We start from the raw sequence: 8,743 nt of genomic DNA on the forward strand, positions 1-8,743 counted from the left end.
CCAGGAACACTGGGCTCAGGTTAGGGGCACTACACATCATCCTCTTCACTGCTTTGCTGCCCACAGCTTTCTGTTCTCCTTGCAACTTAACAACTTAATTGTGAAAACAAAGATTCTAATTTTTCTGTGTTATTTATCATTAGATATCTGGTGTTTGTAATGTCTTTAGGATGTTCATTTTATTTTCTTTTACCATTACTCACTCAGTTTCTGGCTAAAGTTTCATAAAAAATGAGTTAAATTAATTCTGGCTTTGCATTAGGCTAGAATTTCCAATAATTTATGAAATGTTCCTAAACATAATTCTACCATCTTGTATTTAGGCAAAGTTGTGATATCATCTTTGAGGGTATTAAAATCAAACTATCCATCAACTCTGAAAATGTTGATGAGTCCCTATACTCTGCAATGTCACTTATTTAGCCAAGATTAAATTCTTCATGTAAAAATAGGCAGGTGTATCTATCTTATCAACATACAAATTTCCTTGTCTTCAATAAACGGTAAATTTTATATATAACAAAGAATTATTTTGAAATGACTTCATTATGATTAATAATAAGTAAATATTTGATTTATATATGTATCTTAAGTATCTATGTATACCTTGGCTCTTTTAAAAATTTCTTGGGCAAAAAGGAAAAACTTTCTTGGGTTTAATAGAAAAACTTGAAAGATCTTTACTCAAAACAATCTTTTGGCTTCTAGCAACCTCCATTATTCTGTGTTCTTCCTGCTTTATGCAATCATCTTCCCTGGCACCAAAGTTCTGAAACAGAGTGGACTTTACTGGAGCCTGGTCCTACCCCTCCATTCTGTCCACAGTCTCTTTGAATTGTCTCAAGTATTTGTAATCCTCTGATACCAAAAACTGAGACATTTGTAACCTGTCCAGAAATCCCTTGTAGGCATCATCAAATGAAATGAATCACATCTCAGATTAGAAACAGCTAAAACATGGCCTTTCCACAAGCTACTTTCAGCCTCTGTCTTCTACATACAGCTCTGTGGTCTCAACATCTAGCAACATGTGCAGGGCTGTCTTCAAGGTACTCATCCTACACTCAACCTTCAGGAAACCCAGTTGCCCCTCAAAATTGACTTCAAATCCATGCTGTTCTCCCAAGTTCATTATCTCTGATTAATGCAAGTTCCTCACCTGGACCCTCCTACCTATATGACCTTCCTAACTGACTTTCCTACTTCCACTCTTTGTCTCTTAGAGCAGCTGAGAAATTAAGGAACACATCACTTTCTTCAGTCAAACTGGAAGAGCTTGGTGAGGATTTTAGGGACTGGCTGACCCCTGCCCATCCTTGTAAGAAAACAAAAAAACTTGCATGGTTTTGTCTCCTATACAAGTTCTTACACTGTTTTACTACTATTCAGTATTCACAAGATAAAGTGTCTAATCATCTAGTCAAAGAGGACCACAATCTGATGTATCTCTTTGGGTTCTTGCTTGTATTTTATATGAATGCATGCAAATACACATACATAAACACATGTACTCATATGTTGTATTTTTAATCTAAAATGCTATAACTTTGTTTTCTTGTTTACTAGGTGTGACTATTTTTACATTTATTGAAACACACTGAAGTATCTTGTTCCTGACTTAGCCGACTATGGTTGTTCTCCTTGTTGAAGTCTTTATGTTTCTGCACCACACCATTTACAATATTCACTTCTCCAAGAAAAAACTCATGGGATTCTCATGCACATAGGCACTGTGCCTGGGAATAATCTAGAAACACAAAGACTAGAATAAGATCCACAAGCAACCCATTAGTACTTAGAAAGTTGGAGAACAATGGTCACCAAGTGATTCTGATGCCAGCTTTTTGTGTTGTCCCAGTTTGGAGCTATAGCAAGTGTAAGGGATACAGAGCACACATGCCTCCCTCATGGCATCGGGAACAATTAGTATTTGTTTAAAATTATCTTCAGGGCTGAGGCTATAGTGAAGTGATTATATGCTTACCTTGCAATCATGAGGACCAGATTTTGATCCCTAGAACCTATGTAAAAACAATAACTCAGTGTGTTGATTCACTTGTTAATCCCAGTGTTCCAGAGGGGTTTGCCCCACAGACTAACACACTTGGAGATGCAAAAATAATTCTATGGAGAGTCTCTTAAGGATGCACCCTGGCTATGGTAATCGTTCCACAACAGCACTGCCTTGTTTGGCCTCAGTGGAAGAGGATGCATCTAATTCTATAGAGAATTGATGTGCCAGGACTTGGGAGTGGTTACCAGGGACCACCCTCTCAAAGGAGAAGTGAAGGAAGGAGGGACTGTATAAGGGGAGACAGGAGGAGACAGCAATTGGGGTGTAAATTAATTGTAAATTAATAAAAATGTAATTCCATGGGGCCATATTTCATGAACATCACATTTATTAAAATTCTGTGAAAAACACCTATGAGACAATCCTCTGTGGTGTCCACTTATTTCCTGCTACTATACAGCCCAGAGGAGAGTAGGATGAGGAATTCCAGGAAGAGCAATTACATGTGAACCAGTCAGGCATAACAGCTTCTATCTCTAGAAAGTTCTAATACCTATCGACAAAAGAGATGCTGGGAAAGGACAACATCACTGACTGGAGTCCCAGATGACTGGAGTCTGCTCTCACAGGGATTCCTGATGACTGCAGGTCTATACCCACTGGAGGACCAGAGGAATGGAGTCCCCGTGGGCTTGGCGTCCCCTCTAGCAGGAATCAAAGATGACTTAAGTCCCTACAACTGGTATCAACACTGACTGTGGGGACCATTCACTGGAGACCCCACACACTAGAAACCCTGCTGACTAAGACCCATGTTCACTAGAGTCACAGGAATCCTTGCTCAATGGAGCTGCCTGTGACTGGACTTCCCACTGACTGGAATCTTTGTGGACTGGATTCCCTGCTAACTGAGATGCCACAGACTAGGCGGCCCCACACCCTGCTGGCTACAAGACAGTCAGTTCCACTCATCTTGGCCAGTTGTCATACCTCTATGATTGAAGTGGACAGAAAGTGAAAAGAGACAAAATGAGGGAGTTTTACTTCCAACAAAGGAGCAGTAATTCACACAAAGAAATACATAAGTAGAACCCAGAAGGAAGAAACCCTAAGACTCTCATTTGCAGCAGGATACAAATCAAGAAAGACTGGGAGAGATAGAATCATCAATTCTAGAAGGCCCCGAAGCCAAGGAAGATCAGGCCTCTGTGAAGGTCCCAGAAGCAGAAGGTCTCTGATAAGGTCTCAAAACTGTAGATAAATTCCCTCCACAGGAGCTAGTCCCTCACTGCAGCTGCATGGTGAGTTTTAGTGGAAGGAACAGGAATGTGCTCCCAGCATGCACTGGAGCACTAAGTGTGGGGTGGTCCATTTCTGTAAGATCTTGAGAGCAGCATCAGTCTCCCTCCTTTCTTTTCTCACAAGCAGGCTTATGGATCTGCCTCTGAAGTCTCTGCTCTTCCTCTGATGTCAGGTATCCTGGGTACTAGGTCATCAGCCAGAAGCAAGAAGCACTGAGAGGCAAACTGGGAAACAGACATATCTGCTGATTGGCAGGGCTTCTGCATGCACTGGGGTGAGGAGAGGCCAATCAGGAAACAGTCTGTGAAACCCAGAGAAGAGAAAGTCAAAGGCATGGCAAGAGCATGTGAGGTGGTTTCAATCAGCGCCACTGCTCTGCTGCTGCTTCTGTGCCTTTTGTTCTATGTGGAAGAGAAAGCTGGGAAGGAGGGGTAGGGGACTGTACAGAGGGGTGTAGGTCCTCTGGGGAATTGGGTGCTCCACATAACCTAATTCCTAGCAGTGTACGTAATATGCTTGGTGTCTGGTGCTATGGTGTCTAGAGGGCCTGATGTGTGGAAGTTTACACAGGATAGAAGAAATGGGCACAATCAACACAGCATGAACTCTTAAGTGTGTGAGGTAACAGCGGGACTAGGAATGTGTAGTACATAGAAATTGGAAACCAGGCTCTGCCCAGTAACTTCCTCTATGTTCACTCACATACACTTTTTATTTTAGTTTCATTTAAATTTGCTACAGATAATTAATTTATGGGCTTATTAATGCTAAATGTTTTCTGTTTTATCCTAGAACATGAAGACAAGTAGTTTAGATCATTGATATGCAAAATAAGTATTATGTACAACATGTCATTACCTTTTCAAAAATAAAGACATATTTAATATAAAATCAGGAGAGGGCTGGCAGAAGGGGAGACAGGCGATGTGAAGGGCTGATTATGGGCTACAAGGAATATACTCCAAGACATGTGGCATCTGCCATCCTCATGCTAAATGAAAAGACTGAAGAACTACAGCATTATCTGGTAAATCAATATTTATTTGCCACTCTCTACAATATAAGTATACAAGTCCAACACACACTTGATCAAAGTGTCCACAAAAAACTGTACATTTAGCACTTGAATCCTAGATCCCAGTGAAACACAGTTTATGATCCTGAGTAAAGACTTCAAATCCCTCATCAATGTGCCTGTTACAAGTTCACACAGAGAGGGTGAATGCTACAGGCTGTGTAGACAGGGAGGTGAAGTGGTCCTTTGTTGTCTCAGAATGTGACTCTACTTAGGAAGGTCTCAGGACTTGTCTGGTGGACTGGCAAGATCTGTGATCTTCTCTCCTCCCTCCAACGAAGGACTCCTAGATTCCTTGCCAACCAGCTCCTGAGGGGCAGGCATAGGGTCTGGGACAAGCCAGCCCTCAGCAGGGAAGGTAAAGCCTGCTTGGTTGGCCATGCTGTAGAAGGTGTGCGCCATGACAGTCAGAGAATCTGAGAGCTGTCTGAGCTGAGAGAGCTGCTCATGGGTGAGCAGGAAACCATGTTGCTGGGCCTGCAGCTGGACTATGTCTGCATAAATCTCCTCAGACTTCCCACGCAGAAAGGTCACCAGCCCCTTCCGAATTGGTGGTGGCTCTGTGTCCTGAGGTTCTGGGCAATGGATTAATCCGTCTTGGTGACCATTGGCTTTTGGCTCAGCCTTCTTTTCTGAAGTCTTGTGTCTCTTTTCCCCAGGGAAGCTGCCCTCATTTCCTGTTCTGACCTGGCTGGAGTCCTTGGAAGAATGTTTTCTTTTCCTGGGTGTTTTCACAATCTGAGCTGATTCTTCAGTGTGCTTTCTGGAATTGCTGTCTGATTAGCTGGACTTCTGGTCATTTTTACTTGGTTCAGATCCTGATGTCATTTCATCAGAGGTGCTCTGTGACCCAGTATGGAGGTCCAGTGGCTGACAGGAAGGGTCTGGTTGGATGGTTTCTGAATCCATGGTCAGGTTGAACTGAAAGTCTTCTCTCTTCCAGGCTGTGGTCCAGGTAATCCAACAATGGCTGCTTGTGAACAGAACATCCAAGAGTCCAGTAGTTGTTCACTTCACAAGGCTGGTTTTCTAAGGTTGTCTGTAGTATATACTGGAATCCCAAGCAAGTCTGATGTAAGGCCAGTGGAGGAAGAGACTCTCTAGCAAGGGGAGAGCAAGACAGCAAAGACAGAGGCTTCCACCTTTCTTGTTCTTTATATAGGCCTCTAGCAGAAGGTGTGGCCTAGATTAGGGTGGGTCTGCCCAAAGACCAGGATTAAAGGTGTGTGTTCCCAGCTCAGAGATCCAGAAAAGTGGGCCTTCCCACTTCAAATGATTGAATTAAGCAAAAATCACTCACAGCTGTGCCCAGACAGGTTTGGGTTTTAGTGACTTCCAGATGTAGTCAAGTTGATGCCAGCCTGCTTCAGATGCCTTTTGTAAGTCTCTTTCATGGGCAGGGATCTTTCCTTGGCTCTAAAGTTCCCTCCTTGTCTAGGGAAGAAACCTATTTTTCTTGGAGTTGAGATTCAGACAATGATGAGGCATTTGTGGTACTTTTTTTTTTCTTTTATTGGATATCTTCTTTATTTACATTTCAAATGTTTCCAAGTCTCCCTTCTGGAACCCCCTATCGCATCCCCTCCCCTATCTATATGAGCCCCACCCACCCACTCTGGCCTTCCCGCCCAGGCATTTTCCTACACTAAGGGATCGAACCCCTATAGGACCAAGGGCCGCTCCTCCCACTGATGTCCAACATGACTGTCCTCTGCTATACACTCTGCTGGAGCCATGGGTCCCTGCATGTGTGCTCTTTGGTTGGTGGTCCAGTCCCTGGGAGCTCCTGGGTATCTAGCTGGTTGATACTGTTGCTCTCTCCACAGGGCTGCAAATCCCCTCAGAATCTTCAGCTTCTTCCCCAACTCCTTCATCTGGGACCCTGCACTCAGTCCAATGGTTGGCTGTGAGCATCTGCTCTGTTCTGCCAGAGCCTCTCAGGAGATAGCCATATCAGGCTCCCATCAGCAAGCACTTCTTGGCATCCTCAATAGGATCCAGGTTTGATGACTGTATGTGGGATGGCTCGCCAGGTGCTGCAGTCTCTAGTTGACCTTTCCTTCAGTCTCTGCTCCACACTTTGTCTCCATATTTCCTCCTGTGAGTATTTTGTTTCCCGTTCTGAGAAGCACTGAAGCATCCACATTTTGGTCTTCTGCACGGAGCCAACCTGACTCCATTTTGCATTTAGACTCCATTTAAAATAGAATAGTTTTAAGCTTTGTTTTCACTCAGCTATTTTGATAACAGGTGGGTAATGGTGGCTGCTCCCTAATGAAAGTGGTTGCTGCACCCTGAACCAGACAGAAACAACCAGGCAGCAAGATATTCCGTGGCTTCTGTGACATTTCCCCAAACACATTATCCCCTTCCCTGCCTGTATAAACTGCCCGAGAAAATACGGCTCAACAGACCTTGATCAGAAAACTTGTCTTGGTCTCATTCTTTGCATGTCCTGTCCCTTCCATTCTCTCCCTCTTTCTCTCAGGGTACCCTGTCGAAGCCCCCAGATGCCGGGGCAGTCTTCCTTCTTCTTGAGCTTGATATGGTCTGTGAATTGTATCTTGGGTATCCCGAGCTTTGGGGCTAATACCCACTTATCAGTGAGTGAATACATGTGTGTTCTTTGTGGCTGGGTTACCTTACTCAGGATAATATTTTTAAGTTCTAGCCATTTGCCTGCAAATTTCATGAAGTCATTGTTTCTAATAGCTGAATAATACTCCGTTGTGTAAGTATGCTACATTTTCTGTATCCATTCCTTTGTTGAGGGACATCTGTGTTGTTTCCAGCTTCCGGCTATTATAAATATGGCTGCTATGAACGTAGTGGAGCATGTGTCCTTATTACATGTTGGAGCATCTTCTGGGTATATGTCCAGGAGTGGTATAGCTGGGTCCTCAGGTAATGCTATGTCCAGTTTTCTGAGGAACCACCAGACTGATTTCCAGAGTGGTTGTACCAGCTTGCAACCCCACCAGCAATGGAGGAGTGTTCCTCTTTCTCCACATTCTTGACAGCATCTGCTGTCACCTGAGTTTTTGATCTTGGACATTCTGACTGGTGTGAGGTGGAATCTCAGGGTTGTTTTGACTTGCATTTCCCTGATGACTAAGGATGTTGAACATTTCTTTAGGTGTTTCTTGGCCATTCAAGTTTCCACAGTTATCTGTTTAGTTCTGTTCTCGATTTTTAAATAGTGTTATTTGGTTCTCTGGAGTCTGACTTGCTCAGTTCTTTGTATATATTGGATATTAGCCCTCTATCGGATGTAGGGTTGATAAAGATCTTTCCCCAATGTGTTGGTTGTAGTTTTGTCCTATTGCGTTACAGAAACTTTGCAATTTTGTGAGGTCCCATTTGTCAATTCTTGATCTTAGAGCATAAGTCATTGGTGTTCTGTTCAGGAAATTTCCCCCTGTGCCCAGGTGTTCAATGCTCTTCCTCACCTTCTCTTCTATTAGAGTCACTGTATCTAGTTTAAAGTGAAGGTCTTTGATCCACTTGGACTTGAGCTTTGTGCAGGGAGATATGAATGGATCAATTTGCATTCCTCCCAAAACATGGTTAGGTCTGTTACAGCAATTCCTGACTCTGCTGGTACCAACTTCTGTCTTAGGGTTTTATTGCTGTGAAGAGACACCATGACCAAGACAACTCTTATGAAGGAAAACATTTAATTGGGGCTGGCTTACAGTTTCAGAGGTTTAGTCCATTATCATCATGGTGGGAAACATGGTGGCATCCAGGCAAGCATAGTGCTAGAGAAGGAGCTGGAAGTTCTACATCTTGATCCACAGGTACCAGAAGGAGACTGTATACCATACCAAGTGTAGCTTAAGGATAGGAGACCTCAAAATCTCCCCACCACCTACAGTGACACACTTTTTCCAACAAGGCTACACCTCCTAATAGTGCCACTCCCTATGGACCAAGCATTAAACATGTGAGTCTATGGGGGGAGGGGTCATACCTATTCAAAGGTTTGTTTAAGTCAAGCTTGCAGAAAACTTATGTTTAACAGACTCTTGTGTTTTAATTGCTGTGATAAAGCACCATGACCAAAAGTGACTTGAGTAGGAAAGGGTTTACTTCATCTCATGTCCATTGCTGAGGGTAGTCAAGACAGGACCTCAAACAGGAACCTGGAGGCAGGAGCTGATATGGAAGCCCTGAAGAGGTGCTGCTTACTGTTTTGCTCCTCATGGCTTGTTTAGCTTTCTTTCTTTCTTTCCTTCTTCATTCCCTTCCCTTCCATTCCCTTCCCTTCCCTTCCCTTCCCTTCCCTTCCCTTCCCTTCCCTTCCCTTCCCTTCCCTTCCCTCCCCTCCCCTCCCCTCCCCTCCCCTCCCC

The 8,743-nt window shown here is 43.6% G+C and overlaps 1 pseudogene; it reads right to left on the minus strand.

Moving 5' to 3' along the window:
• Positions 1–4,613: 4,613 nt before the first annotated feature.
• Positions 4,614–5,300, minus strand: LOC114633977 (annotated as a pseudogene).
• Between the last annotated feature and the right edge of the window lie 3,443 nt (positions 5,301–8,743).

This window comes from Grammomys surdaster, unplaced genomic scaffold (assembly GCF_004785775.1).
Source record: "Grammomys surdaster isolate TR1022 unplaced genomic scaffold, NIH_TR_1.0 806, whole genome shotgun sequence".
Classification (NCBI taxonomy): Eukaryota; Metazoa; Chordata; class Mammalia; order Rodentia; family Muridae; genus Grammomys; species Grammomys surdaster.